At 40.8% G+C, this 15,097-nt stretch overlaps 1 protein-coding gene across 1 annotated transcript in view; it reads left to right on the top strand.

Annotated features, from left to right (window-relative positions):
• The window catches only part of LOC126249484 (dynein axonemal heavy chain 7-like), a 1,193,512-nt gene that overhangs the window by 890,517 nt on the left and 287,898 nt on the right, over nt 1–15,097 (top strand). The gene's annotated exons all lie outside the window — the stretch shown is intronic.

The raw sequence follows: 15,097 nt of genomic DNA, 5'->3' as shown, positions 1-15,097 counted from the left end.
ATGCTTTTCTACTGCAGATGGACAAGTACGATTTGGTTTGAAGAAGTGCACTTCGCTTTTCTTTGTTGACGCTTGACTAATTGGTACCATCTCACAATCAGTTGTATGTGCATACCATCCTTATTAATACCCTTACTGTTATGCCTACTAAGTGTTCACTAAAATACAATATGTCTTTGTAACAATACACTATACATTTTACAGCATTGGCTGAACACTGGTGCATGTACTGCAGCTCATTGTGTAATAAGATCTGTACTGTAATGAGCCCACCTCTGTCACATTAATTTTAATGTGTTGTGTTGTGTCTAGACCATACAGCCTAGACACAATGCTGTAGCCGATAGGGCACGCAATGCTAACGCAGACGGGCGTGAAGTCTGGAACATGAGACTTATAAATGAATAAGAAGAAAAGTACGTAGATGCTTGTTACTTAACTTTTAATTAGTCCTTGGAATACATCTCTCTTGAATATTAGTAAGCTATAGGCACTGATACAAATGGCGCCTTGCTAGGTGGTCGCCAGTTAACTTAGCAGAGGGCTATTCTACTGTCTATCTCTCGGCAAATGAGAGCAAGGCTTAGCACGTCCAATCGCTAGCTATGTTGTCCGTACAACTGGGGCTGATGTCTCCTCAGTCTCTCGAGACCTGCCTTGTGGTGGCGCTAGGTTTGCGATCCCACAGTGGCGACACGCGGGTCCGACATGTACTACAGGACCGCGGCCGATTTAAGTTACCACCTAGCAAGTGTGGTGTCTAGCGGTGACACCACATGTTGTATGTATGTACAGTGTACTGTACATATGTAACTGTGTGTTTCTTAATGTTTTAATTCATACAGTACAATGAGTGGTAGGAGAAAGAGAAAATTTATGCTATTGCCTGGTGTTGGACTGCATGGAAACATGAGGGCAGGCATACTCATCTTCAAGGGTCTGGGTGACCACGTCTGATCACCCCAAGGGAGAATCACTGTACTGTGCATCTGCACTTACCATCCAAGGACAAGTAATGGACTACCTGCAACAGTCTGTGTCATCAAACACCATTGCTCAGAGACTAGCAGCAACCAGACTAGAGAATTGTCTTCTGTGTAGGCTACTGCTCACAGAACAACACAAATGGAGTTGTGCCACAATGTGGAAGCATGGACTGCTGATGAATGGCATCATATTTTGATCAGTGATGAATCATGGTGCTGCACTACCCCAGATTACTAACCTCAGCAAGTAGGGTGATGACTTGGTTAGAGGTCCATTCTTCCAGTGTTTTGGAGAGGCACAGTGATATTACTCCTGGTGCCATTTTGTTAGGACCCATGAGGTGTGACTTCAGGATATGGATAGTAGTGATTGGGCAACTCTGATAGCACAAGTGTATGTCACATATAAGGTGCATTTTCATGTGTTGTTTTTAATGTGTCAGTATTGTGACACCATTTTTCAACCAGACAAATCCTCCAACGTGTCCTTGGTTGAACATGTGTGGATTCAACTCGGATGTAAACACCCTCCCAGTACCTGCATCCAGGACATCAAAGACCAATTACAGTAGTTGTGGGTCAACTTGCCTCAGGAGAGGATAAGACAGCCTTATGACACTCTTTCCAACTGCATCAATGCATAGATCCAGGCCAGAAATGGTCATTATCATTCTGATAAGTGGGCTCATACTGCCAAGTTCTTTGAAAATTTGACTCAGTTTTTTAATGACTGAAATTACACATGCCATCTCAACCCATGAAGTGTCACGTTGTTTCTTCCTTCCCTTCTGGGTGCTTCTCTTCTTTTCACACAGCATAGGTGCCTCAAATATAATTGACATTGTGACTATCTAGGCATTCCTATGCCTGCCATATATTTCATCCATCCACAATGGTGCCATATTCTGCAAGCCTTCAGATAATGCCACAGTGAAGATTATTTACAAGAGTTGACATGTATATTACTGCAGAAAAAACTGTAAAAAATTGTTGGAATGATTAGCAACATATGAAGAGGTGCCAACAGCTTTGCCTCAGTGGTAACACTGGTTCCCATCACATCAGCAAAGTTAAGCACTGTCAGGATTGGCTTACACTCGGATGGGTGACTTTCTGGTCTGCTGAGTGCTGTTGGCAATTGGAATGCATTCAGCCCTTTTGAGGCATGTTGAGGAGCTACTTGATCCAGAAGTAGTGGCTCCAGTCATGAAAACTCACAAGGATCAGGAGAGAGGTGTGCCAACTACATGCCTATCCATATCCGCATCCAGTGATGAATAACAATAGAGGATGGCATGGCCGTCAGTCAGTACTGTTGGACATTCCAAGGCCTGTTTGGATCTAGTTTACTTAAGTATACAAAGATGTACTCATATAAAACAGATCATGGTTTCAATTAATAATTAGAGAAGTATCTGTTAGTCTAGAATTTGTGAAAACTGTAAACTCTAGGAAAAATGACCTTAATTGAGCGATTCTCAGAGGATATGTAGTGTAGTGTCCCACCAATAAATGGTACAGAGACATCATACACATGTGGATCAGCAGTATCCTATCTCACAAGACTTGAAATATCAAACAACGGAAATCCAGCTTGGAATTTCAACAATATTACACTACTGGCCATTAAAATTGCTACACCAAGAAGAAATGCAGATGATAAACAGGTATTCATTGGACAAATACATTATACTAAAACTGACATGTGCTTACATTTTCACGCAATTTGGGTGCATAGATCCTGAGAAATCAGTACCCAGAACAACCACCTCTGGCCGTAATAACGGCCTTGATACACCTGGGCATTGAGTCAAACAGAGCTTGGATGGCGTGTACAGGTTCAGCTGTACATGCAGCTTCAACACGATACCACAGTTCATCAAGAGTAGTGACTGGCGTATTGTTACATGCCAGTTGCTCGGCGACCATTGACCAGATGTTTTCAATTGGTAAGAGATCTAGAGAATGTGCTGGCCAGGGCAGCAGTCGAACATTTTCTGTATCCCGAAAGGCCTGTACAGGACCTGCACCATGCGGTCGTGCACTATCCTGCTGAAAAGTAAGGTTTTGCAGGGATCGAATGAAGGGTAGAGCTACAGGTCATAACACATCTGAAATGTAACGTCCACTGTTCAAAGTGCCGTCAATGCGAACAAGAGATTACCGAGATTTGTAACCAATGGCACCCCATACCATCACCGCGGGTAACATGCCAGTACGGCAATGACAAATACACGCTTCCAATGTGCGTTCACCACGATGTCACCAAACGCAGATGCAACCATCATGAGCTGTAAACAGAACCTGGATTCATCCGAAAAAATGACGTTTTGCCATTCGTGCACCCAGGTTCGTCGTTGAGTACACCATCATCACAGGCGCTCCTGTCTGTGATGCAGCATCAAGGGTAACCACAACCATGGTCTCCGAGCTGATAGTCCATGCTGCTGCAAACATTGTTGAACTTTTAGTGCAGATGGTTGTTGTCTTGCAAACGTCCCCATCTGTTGACTCAGGGATGAAGATGTGGCTGCACAATCTGTTACAGCCATGTGGGTAAGACGCCTGTCATCTCAACTGCTAGTGATACGAGGCCATTGGGATCCAGCACGGCGTTCCGTATTACACTCCTGAAATCACCGATTCCATATTCTGCTAACAGTCATTGGATCTCGACCAACTCGAGCAGCAATGTCGTGATACGATAAACCGCAATTGCGTTAGGCTACAATCTGACCTTTATCAAAGTTGGAAATGTGGTACGCATTTCTCCACCTTACATGAGGCATCACATTAACATTTCACCAGGCAACGCCGGTCAACTGCAGTTTGTGTATGAAAAATCGGTTGGAAACTTTCCTCATGTCAGCACGTTGTAGGTGTCGCCACCAGCACCAACCTTGTGTGAATGCTCTGAAAAGCTAATCATTTGCATATCACAGTATCTTCTTCCTGTTGGTTAAATTTTGCGTCTGTAGCACATCATCTTCTTGGTGTAGTAATTTTAATGGCCAGTAGTGTATTAAAAGAACAGATTGCTATTCATAAAAAGGCAACATGCTGAGTTGCAGACAGACACAACAGAAATACTGTTACAAATTGAGCTTTCAACCAAATCCTTCTTCAGAAAGAAAACATGCACACACATTCACGTTATGCAATGTGACTGCTATCTCCAGACAGAACAATACTGCCTGAAATGGAAGCAGCTATCAGGAGTGAAGTGGGGAAGGGGAATTAATAGCAGTCTGGTTGGGGGGAGAGAAGTGAATGCTGTGTGGCAGAGTGTGCGGGGACTGATGGTGGCAGGTTCAGGCTGCTACATGCAGCATTTTAATGCTATGGAGGAGTTGGGAGGGATGGGAAGTGGCGAAGGAGAGGAGCAGAAAAGGGGAAAAGACAAATTGCATGCATTGACACAGAGCTGCACAGGATGACAGTGATGGGAAGAGAAATGGGAGGAGTTGATAGGACATGAGACAGAAACTATAGGTGGAGGGTATGGGGACAGTAGCTTACTGTAGGTTGTGTTGTAAGGTCAACTCACAAAAGCTTGTGGTGTAGAAGGGGATCCAAATAGCCCAGTTTGTGAAGCAGATGTTGTAATCAGTAATGTTATGTTCTGCTGCATTTTGGGCCACAGGGTGGTCTAGTCTTGTGGTGGCCATTCTTCCTGGTGGACATCTGTTTGGTAGTCTAGCCAATATTAAAATCTATGCAATGATTGGAGCAGAGCTGGTTTATGACATGGCTGCTTTCAGAGGTGGCCCAGTTTCTGATGGCATAGAATAAGCCTATGACAGCATTGGGATAGGAAGTGCTGACTGGGTGGATTTTTCAGGCCTCACATCTGTGTCTTTTACAGGGTCATATGGGAGTGGCATATGGAAGGACTAAGATGATGTGGAGATTGGTTGGGTGATAAAACACCACTTTATGAGGGTTGGGAACGATCTTGGGTAGGATGTCCCTCATGTCAGGGTGTGATAGTAGATAGTCAGAGCCATGATGAAGAATGTGGTTCAGTTGTTCCAGGCTGGAGTGGTATTGGATGATGAAGGAGATGCTTCTTTGCACCTGGGTCATGGGAGGAATTGGGCTGTATGGGTATTTGGTATGGGAAATCTGTTTGCAGATTAGATCTTTAGAATAATGCCTGTCTCTGATGGCCTTTGGCACCCTTCAGCATACTGGGTAAGGGAGTTCTCACCATGGAAGATACCCTGCTCCTAGTGGCCAGGCTGTGTGGGAGAGATATTTTTGTGTGAAAGTTAATGAAGCTGTTCAAGTGCAGGTGGTGTTAGTGACTGGTGGGTATGATGTGGACAGGGGTGTGGATGCAGCCATCAGAGAGGAGGAGGTCAATATCCAGGAAGGTACCATGCTGTGTTGATGAAGGCCAGGCAAAGCAGATGGGAGATAATGTGTTGAGGTTGTGAAGCAATGATGATAGGGTGTCCAGGACCTGAAACCAGATCATGAGAATATCATCTATGAACTTTAACTGAACCATGGGTCTGGAGCTTTATGAGGCTAGGAAGGTTTAATATACATGGCCCATGAACAGGTTGGCATAGGAGAGTGCCATGCAACTGCTCATGACTGTGCTGTGGATTTGTTTCTATATGTTCCCTTCAAAGGAGAAGCAGCTGTGTGTTAGGATAAAGTTAGTAAGGTGTATGAGGAATGAGATAGTGGGTTTTGAGTACAAAGGACATAGGGAGCGGTAGTGTTCTACAGAGGCAAGACCATGGGTAAGAGCAGTGTTGGTGTATCGGGAACTGGCATCAATAGTGACTAGTAGAGATCAAGGAGATAAAGGGGTGGGGACAGTGGAGAGTTGATGAAGCAAGTGGTTGGTACCTTTGATGTGGGAGGCTAGATGTTGGGCAGTTGTTAGGAGGTGTCAATCAGTAAGGGGCAGCATTCTGTCAGTGGTAGAAAACAAACTGATGGTAGCAGTGGGGTTTGATCCTGAGCTGAAGAATTGTCAGTCTGTGTGATTTACTGCTTGGCCACAACATCATTACATCAACTGCTCCTCACAATTCCCACATGTGCTATACTTGCACAATACATTACACATTTTTCTAAAGAAAAATACTGACCTGACACTGTAAGAAACATAACACTCATAGTTTTGGAAGTGAGTACATCACATCAGCTGGAAACAGACAGCTGTGCCCCTTCTCTGAGCTGCTTGTAGCACGAATGACCATAATTTCAGCACTTTACATGGTTTCTAGTTATTGCAGAGAGAGCACTACAGAACATGTTTTCATTCATTTTATTTGCATACCAGCATGCATTCATAGAGAAATGGCATAACCTTAGTAAGATTTCCAGCTTGTGTTTGAAGAGTTACAGTGTAATTTTAATGTGACTTCCGGCTCATGTTCGAAGGGAAATGATCTAATTTTAGTGTGATTTCTGGCTCACAGTTGAAGAGAGATTACATAATTTTAGTATGATATTTACAGTGTGCTGTAGCACATTAGTGCACAATGACCATCCCATGTGATAACGAGCTGTTGATAGTTGGATGCATGAAGTAATTACACTGTCAAAAAAAATTGCAACACCAAAAATTAATTAATGTAGAGTAATGAAATTCCAGGAATACATTTGTCTAGGTGACATATTTAAGTGATTAATGTTGCAGGATCACAGGTTAATGTAAGTGTGAGGTAATCCACTGCAAATTTGAAATGCAGTTACATGAATAATTGTTGTAACTACCAAATTGGTGAATTCAATTTGCAAACATTCATGCATGTGTTGTACAGACGCCAGATGTCAGTTTGTGGGATGGAGTTCCATGCCTGTTGCACTTGGTTGATCAATACAGGGATGGTTAATGCTGGTTGTGGATGACACTAAATTTGGCATCAGATGATGTCCCATATGTGCTCAGTTAAAGACAGATCTGGAGACTGAGCAGCCCAAGGCAATATGTCGACACTCTCTAGAGCATGTTGGGCTATAACAACTGTATCTGTGAGAGTGTTATCCTGTTGGGAAACATTCCCTGGAATTCTGTTCATGAATGGCAGCACAACAGATTGAATCACCAGACTGACATTCAAATTTGCAGTAAGGGTGCATGGGATAACCTGCTGTCATATGAAACTGCATCCTAGACCATAGCTCCAGTTTCAGGTCCAGTGTGTCTAACATGCAGACAGGTTGGGTGTGAGTCTTCAATTGCCCTCCTTTTAACCAAGACATGGCCATCACTGGCACCCAGTCAGAAGCAGCTTTCATCAGAAAACACAACAGACCTCCACCATGTACTCCAATCAGCTCTTGCTTGACACCACTAATGTTGCAAATGGCAGTAGTTGGGGTCAGCGGAATGCATGCTACAGGGTTTGTGACTTAGAGCTTCCTTGAACTAACCTGTTTGTGACAGTTTATTTTGTCAGTATGGTGTCAGCTGCCACTCAAATTGCTGCTGCAGATTCAGTACAATGCACCATAGTCATACACTGCATATGATGATCTTCCGCCTCCATAGAGCCATGTGACCATCCAGAACCTGGTTTTCTTGCGACCGTACATTCTTGTGATCACTACAGCCAGCAATCATGTGCAGTGGCTACATTCCTGCCAAGTCTTTTTTCAGTATCATCGAAGGAACATCAAGCTTTTCATAGCCATACTACATGAGTTCATTCAAACTCAGTGTGAAGTTGATAATGGTGTCTTCGTTGCCTTAAAGGAATTTTTGACCAACATCAAATTACCATGTCCAATCTCAAAGGTAACTAATGATCACAACTGTTAAAGCATGTATTTAAAGTAAATTTGATTTGCATTCACACACTGGTGCTACTAGCACCACTCTTATAGAACAGATGTGAAATTGGAAAAGACATCATCTTTCAGATACAGAAACACCCCTACTAACTTTCGTTAATGTCACACAGCCCCTTCTTGATGTTGCTATTTTTTCTCCATTGACAATGGGAGAGAAACATCATATGGTCACAAACTAACTATTCATTAGAGGAAAAACACATTTCTGAAACCACAGCTTGCAAATTCTTTACTGTACTACAATAATACAGTTCCATTCTCTAATTTCCAAAATTTTACTAACAATCATTAAAATTTCTGTTTTTGATTTTGGAAATCTGTTGTGAATGAATCAATTTATTTTTTATTTGTAATGATCGTAATGGCCTTATTTGCAATGTAAAATTTATTTTTGTATTATTGCAGCTGGAGTTCCCCCACAAAGTAATTCCGTATTAAGTATGGTTCCAAGAGATGACACTACACAGATGTTGTTTATTGGCATAATATGCAAGCTGTTTCATAATAAATATTACTGTATTTAATACACAGCAATCATTGTCTATATTTTGTCTCCTTTGGAGTTCATTTACTAGCACAATTTCCAAACATATTTTACACAGGTAACTTCTTCCAGGCTTTCTGCTTCAGTAAATGTATCTGTGTCATTTTCCTTTTCTTTATTAGTGAACCCCATGTACATTGTCTTTTTTATTTTCATAATTTATTCATTGTATTTAAGTCTCTGAACTGTGGTATTTTTTAAATGAATTCCCTTCTTTCAGGGATTTATAGATCTTCTTCCTATATATACTAATCTCATGTCATCAAAATATCATTTTATCCCTTTCTTCTGAGTGACTTCATAATAGTCTACAAAGATGTTCAAGAATAGTGGACCAAGTATAAATCCAAATTTCATTTCTGCAACCAGACTCTTGTCACAGTCTACTTTCTTTGTCAACATATAATTTTATTCATTGAACTGCATGTCATTATATAAGATAATCTTCAAGTTTTTCAATGAGAGCTGAATAGGTAATTGTTTCAGAATCCTTAGACAGTTCCAGGAACATAGTAGATACAGCATTTCTTTTGGCTAATACAACTATAACAGATTCTGTTACACTAATGATAGCTGTTTCTTTAGATTTAACTTTTTTGGAAGCTATATTTTGCTGCAATTAGAAAATTATATTTTACTGAGAATTTATAAATGAGATCATAGAAAACATTTATTAAGTGCACATGTTTGAACTGAATCATTATATCACTTGAAAAAAGTTTGTTGAGATTCATTGTAGCATGTGAAAATATTCAGAACAGAAATATGGTCAGCAGTGGTTATAATATCATCTGTATTTTATTTCAGATCTAAATTTCAGCTAATAATGTAGCTGTCATCAGTGCTAAAAATATGAAAATAACACAGGAATTAGACACTGACAAAGCACACTTACTAAGAAACATGTCACAGTTTTACAAAATGCCAACTGGACAATTACATACCATAATAGGTTGTCATGTATACCCAGGATAGCTATAACCATACACATTACAGCAGAACTTTGGTATGTATGTGTGTCAGTCAACCTAAGGCTGCTGTTTACAAACCCATACAGATAATCTCAGTTTATGCTATGTTGAATGGTCAATGCTCCCTATTGCCATTGTCCATACATGAGATAGTGGATAAAGATAAAATTTATCCATTAGAATAAAATAAATTCAAATAGTAATTATAGTAATACACCATTTTGTCAGGAAGCATATAAATTAAAATAAACATTGTGACAAATATTTACAATGCATTGAGTTCATTATCATGAAGCAAATTAAAATGTATTAATAAACTTTATATTCCAGAAATATTAAAACATGTGTAACATACTGGCATAAAAATTATAAATGTTCATTTTTTCTTTATTTTATTATCTAAAAATATAAAATACAATCACCAATACAAATGAATGTAGACACTAAGTAATGAAAGTTTGAAATCAGTGTCATGGCTGCCAAAAAAATGTGAAACATAATTAGCAAATTTGAAAAACACAGGTAGCATTCACTGATGTTAAAAACTACATTACATGGAGTACCACTTGTAAATACTAGAAAGACGCCAAAGATTTTTAATTGTACAGTATGTACACCTGTGGTACACTGTCAAACATTTTCCACTAGGTTGAATGCACATCCATCTGAGTGTGGGAACCCCTCTTCCTCTTGGGAAAAATAACTGCTTGGGCTGCTGTCAAGATTGGAATCTTGATAGGGAAAAGTTTCCAGCTGTTGTCATCTGCATCATCACCCCTGCCTGCAGGCCTTTCTACCTGTCATCGTCTTTGCTGCCTATCCTTGCTCTCTGTCCCCAGTGTCAGTCATCAACTTGGCTGCCATTCATCACCTTTTGCTGCCAGTCCTCACTGCCCATCATCAACTTTGTTGCCTCTCCTTGCTACCTTTCATCACATTCACCACCAGACCTCATTTTTTGTGCTAGTCATCATCATTGATTGTCAGCCCACATCTACGCTGTCAGTATTTATCTCCATCAGCTAGACATCACTGTGTCATCACCTTCCTCTCACTATCACCACTGCTGTGTCTCAGTGATGTATCAGACTATATCAATGATGTCCACAATCATCTACTTGCACCTGCACTCCACTTCTACCTCCAATTACTCGTTACCCGCCTGCTCACTGTCCCCTCCTGTTCTTCACTCCTTTTCTACATCCATACAACTTGGATGACTCCATCTGTCTTCCCACTCACAGACACGCTTCCCAGACTTACCTGAATCTTCATTTGCAGATGATGTCAGTCCAACATATGCTGCAGCACCACCTACACTACCTACACCAAATCTGCACCAGCCAACACTGCCATCAGCTCTTACTGCTACTCTGTTTTCACTGCCATCATCGATTCATTCTGGTCCAGGAATGGAAACCCCAGCCACATCTACTCTAGTAACAAACAAACCTGCACCAACAACCTATGCTGCAGTCATGACCACATCAGCCACATCTGCATCAGTGTCAAACTCACTAGCTCCCAGTAAGAAAATAAGAAAAGTCATTCAAAATCCCATCCCACACCACAGTCAATATCCTCTGACACCCCATCCTCAAACAATCCCTGCAACCCACCTAATTAGGTACCCCAGATATCTCTGGTGGTTATGATGTGTATGGTGTCTTTAGAGGTAGTATTAGGTTGAAGGGAGTCGTTTGGGTCTATTTCCCAACCATAGTGTGCTGCTGTACATCTACCAACACATACCACCAACCCTACACCTATATGCTATCCACATATCTCCCAAATAAGTTTCAATTATCTCCCCCTCCCAAATCATGAACTCCTTTGCCTACCTGCTCCCCTTCAACAACAGTCTATCTATTCTAGGGAATTTCCTTCTAATTTTAGTGCCAGTGAAGTGTTTCTTTTTGTCAGCAGTGTTTTGCATCATATTTCAGATGTTTTTAAATGTACTCTTATTGTGTTTCATTTTTTATCTTTTATTATTACTATTTATAACTAAAATTGAAAGAAGTTGTGTCTCTTATAAATAAAAACTTCCATGTTATTTTCACCTGTAAAATTTTTTAAATTCATTGTAAATATCTCACCTTCCTCTGTTTTAGTGTCCTTTCATCTCATTTAGTCCTCTTGTCAACTGGCTGAAGATCGTGTTGACAGTTTTGCTTACAGACTGCCAGTCTTTCTATCAAGAAGGCAGCTTTCAAAAAATGTGTGCTTCTCATTGCCATTTGCTCATTGAGCAAGGAAGCTTAAGTAGATTTATGATGGCAACCTCCCTCTCCTCAAAAAAATCCAAAAATCTGTCCTTCTCACCACTATGAAGCGATTTAAATTGCAAGGTCTGATCCGGTGCACTGTGTCCTCTGTCAATCAGGTGGACAGCAAAATCAAATTTATCAGCCCTGGCGCTTCTTCCCAGTCCCACATGCTCCCATGCATGTGTAATGGTGACCCAGGAGAGACACATTCAAACTTTTTTTTTCTTTGTTGTTATTTCATCCCCCCTGCCCCATAAGCAGGGGGCGTGGGCAGTCTGTGGATACAGTCTTCCTCTCTTCAGTCATGTGAGAGTAAAAATTTTAAAAACATATTACAAAAACTGGTTATAACCATTGACAAATATGAATATTTTCCACTGTAAAATGACAGATCATCAGTTGTATAAGTTAAAATATAAAAGACTGATTTGTTGATTACTTAAAATATAGTCACAGATGAATGAAAAATGAATGTAGTACATGAATATATAGAAACAGACAGTTGCATAAGTTAAAATGTAAAAGGTCAATGTGTTGACTGATTAAAATAGTTACTTTGATGAGTGAAGTGCGGAGTGGGTGTAGACTGCCAGGAATAATGGTGTCATGGGAACATAGCATTCAAGGGTAGTGTGTAGGAGGTCTTCGTTGATCCATTATGGACCATGGGACAATGGCTGGCATGTATTTCTTGATGCAATAATTTACCAACAGCCGTATGTATTGTAGAAATTTATTTTATGAACTTCTTGTGTACTACCAGTTTTGGCATTACATTGATGCCATCTTAAGGCCCCACACGCCATAGTCATAAAAACACTATACACGGAAGGAGCCATATAACTGGATCCGTGAATCAAATCATTATGCAACAGCCCTTGGTGGCCAGGCTTAAGGAGATCTATGATGCCAACCTCCATCTCCTCAAAAAATTCCAAAAATCTGTCCTTCTCACCTCTATGAAGATCACCTGGCCACCAAGAGTTGTGCATAATGATTTGATTCATGGATCCAGTTATATGGCTCCTTCCATGTATAGCATTTTTATGACTATGACGTGTGGGGCCTGAAGATGGCATAAATGTAATGCCAAAAGTGGTAGCACATAAGGAGTTCATAAAATAAATTTCTACAATACATACAGCTGTTGGTAAATTATTGCATCAAGAAATGCATAGGAGGTGGTTTGTGTCGCTTGATATTTGGAAGAGGTATTTGGGAAAAATGAAGAGGGATGCAGTTCCAGACCAAGGCTTAGGAAATGGGTGGATAGGAATGGAGGGGAAGGGAGCCTTAACAAGAGGAGGATAGTAGGGATCTTTCAGATTTGGTAGGATTGGTATAAATCAGCATGGATTTTGTGGTCAGGTAAGGGAAGATAATTGAAGTTTCATTGGGAGATGACGTGGAGGTGTAGTGTTGTGGGAATGTTGTGGTAGAGGTGTGGCAGAGTACTAGGATCAGTGAGCAGGGGAGGAACTAGGGGATGGTTAGTGCCAAGTCTATAGATAATGTAGGACTTTTGGAGGAGTTCAAGGTAGAAGAGTAGAGAGGAGAATTTTATAAGTTGGTAGAGGATGTGGGTGAGGGAGGATAAGAGAATCCCAAAGGTAGGCAGAGTGCACGGCATTGAAGGATCTGTAGGGTATGATGGAAGGAGTGGGGAGGGGAAGTCTTTGCCACATTTGCATAGCAGAGGATGGGTCAGATCAAGGCTTTGTAGTTGTGGAGGACTGTGAAAGGGTGCAGTTCCTATGTTTGTCTGGTTAGTAGTTTTAGTAATTTTAGTCTGTTGTGGACTTTCCGTTGAATGGTTAATAAATTGGGCTTCCATGGTAGTTGGCAGTCAAGTGTTGGTCCAACTAATTTTAGAGTATTAGTCAAATGGTAAGGTAAAAGTCATGGTTATGGAATTCTGGGAGGTTTGGCCTGTAATTATTGCCTGGGTTTTGGTAGGGTTTATTTTGAGGAGCAACAGGAGGTGAAGTGATTGAGATGGAGCTGGTGGGATCGTTGGGATTTCTGGAGGATGGGGTAGAGAGCAATGAAGGTGGTTTCATTGGCACATTGGAGGAGGTGATCAGGAGAAGGGCCCTTTGGAATTTTAGTGGTGTAGAGGACATACAGGAAAGGAGAGAGGACAAGACCTAGGGGCACATTTGCAGTGAAATGGAAGATATGGAAGTTGGTGTCGTGATGATGATATAAGATAGGTGTTAAAGGGAAAGAATGTGATGAGGCAGACATAATTTGTGGGACGTGTATTGGTCTGGAGTTTAAAGAAGAGGCCAGAATGTTCTACACAGTCATAGGCTTCTTTGAGATCAAGGGAGACAAAAATGATAGATATGTGGTTGTCGATTTGGTGGGATAGAAGATGAGTAAGGCACACGAATTGGTCATTGGAGGAGAAACTGGGGTGGAATCCACACTGACGTACTAGAACAGAATAGGTAGGTTTTGCTGTAGGTATTTGTGGATATGTCAGATATGTGTAGGTGAGGCTGATGAGATGATAGTAGTAGGTGTTAGTGGCAGATTTATTAGGTTTGAGGAAGAGGATTTTGGAGGTTTCCCACAGCTCAAGATAGAAATACAGGTAAAGGACTATATTATAAAGATTGGCCTGGATTTCTAGGAAGGAGAAGGGGCCTTTTTCAGGTGTCTGTAGATTATGCAATCATTACTGGGAGCAGTGTATGAATTTAAACTAGCAGAGTCAGCCCTATATATAAAAACTGTATAATTAAAAATCTAAGGCATCTTTCCAGTATTTCTAAATTTTACAGTTTGTAATGTAGTTTTAACATCAATGTATGCAAGTTACATTGTTGATAATTCTTCTGGGTTATATGGCCAAGGTCCATGGAATTCTTCTATTCCTAACGTTTCGTCCAATACTGCGTTGGACATCTTCAGAGGTATGGCTGGTCCTGCTGAGTCCTGCTGACTGACAAGTCGGGGGTCGGAGAGCAGCCTAAATACCGAGGAAAGTGGGCATGGTCTAGCTTGCACTTAATAGCAGAGAGAAAACTAGTCAAAGATAAAAATGTAACTATCGATAATAGCCCGTCATAGATAAAAATCACTTATCGATTTTGTAACGCCAATGTCCATACCTCGCTTAATTTCGAGGCCTCTTCTTTTCTATTAAAATTATCTTCATGTTTATAAATTTCAAGAGCCTCCCTATACAGTCGTGAATAATAGTTCGTAGTAGCACTTAAAACTGTAGTTTCAGAAAACTTAACTAAATGGGCACCTGACTGAAGTGCATGTTCCGCAACTGCCAATTTTTCTATTTTTCCCAGTCGGCAAAGACTTTTATGCTCCTTTACCCTTGTATTCACACTTCTTTTTGTAGTACCAATATAGACCTTGCCACAAGTACGCAGAACTTTATACACACCGCTAGATGATAATGGTGGCCTTCTTTAACCCGGAAGAATTATCAACAACAGTACCATCCGGTATAAAAATTTGCTAACAAGCATATTATAAACATTT

This window comes from Schistocerca nitens, chromosome 3 (assembly GCF_023898315.1).
Source record: "Schistocerca nitens isolate TAMUIC-IGC-003100 chromosome 3, iqSchNite1.1, whole genome shotgun sequence".
NCBI lineage: Eukaryota > Metazoa > Arthropoda > Insecta > Orthoptera > Acrididae > Schistocerca > Schistocerca nitens.
This window is presented reverse-complemented; position numbering and strand designations above follow the sequence as displayed.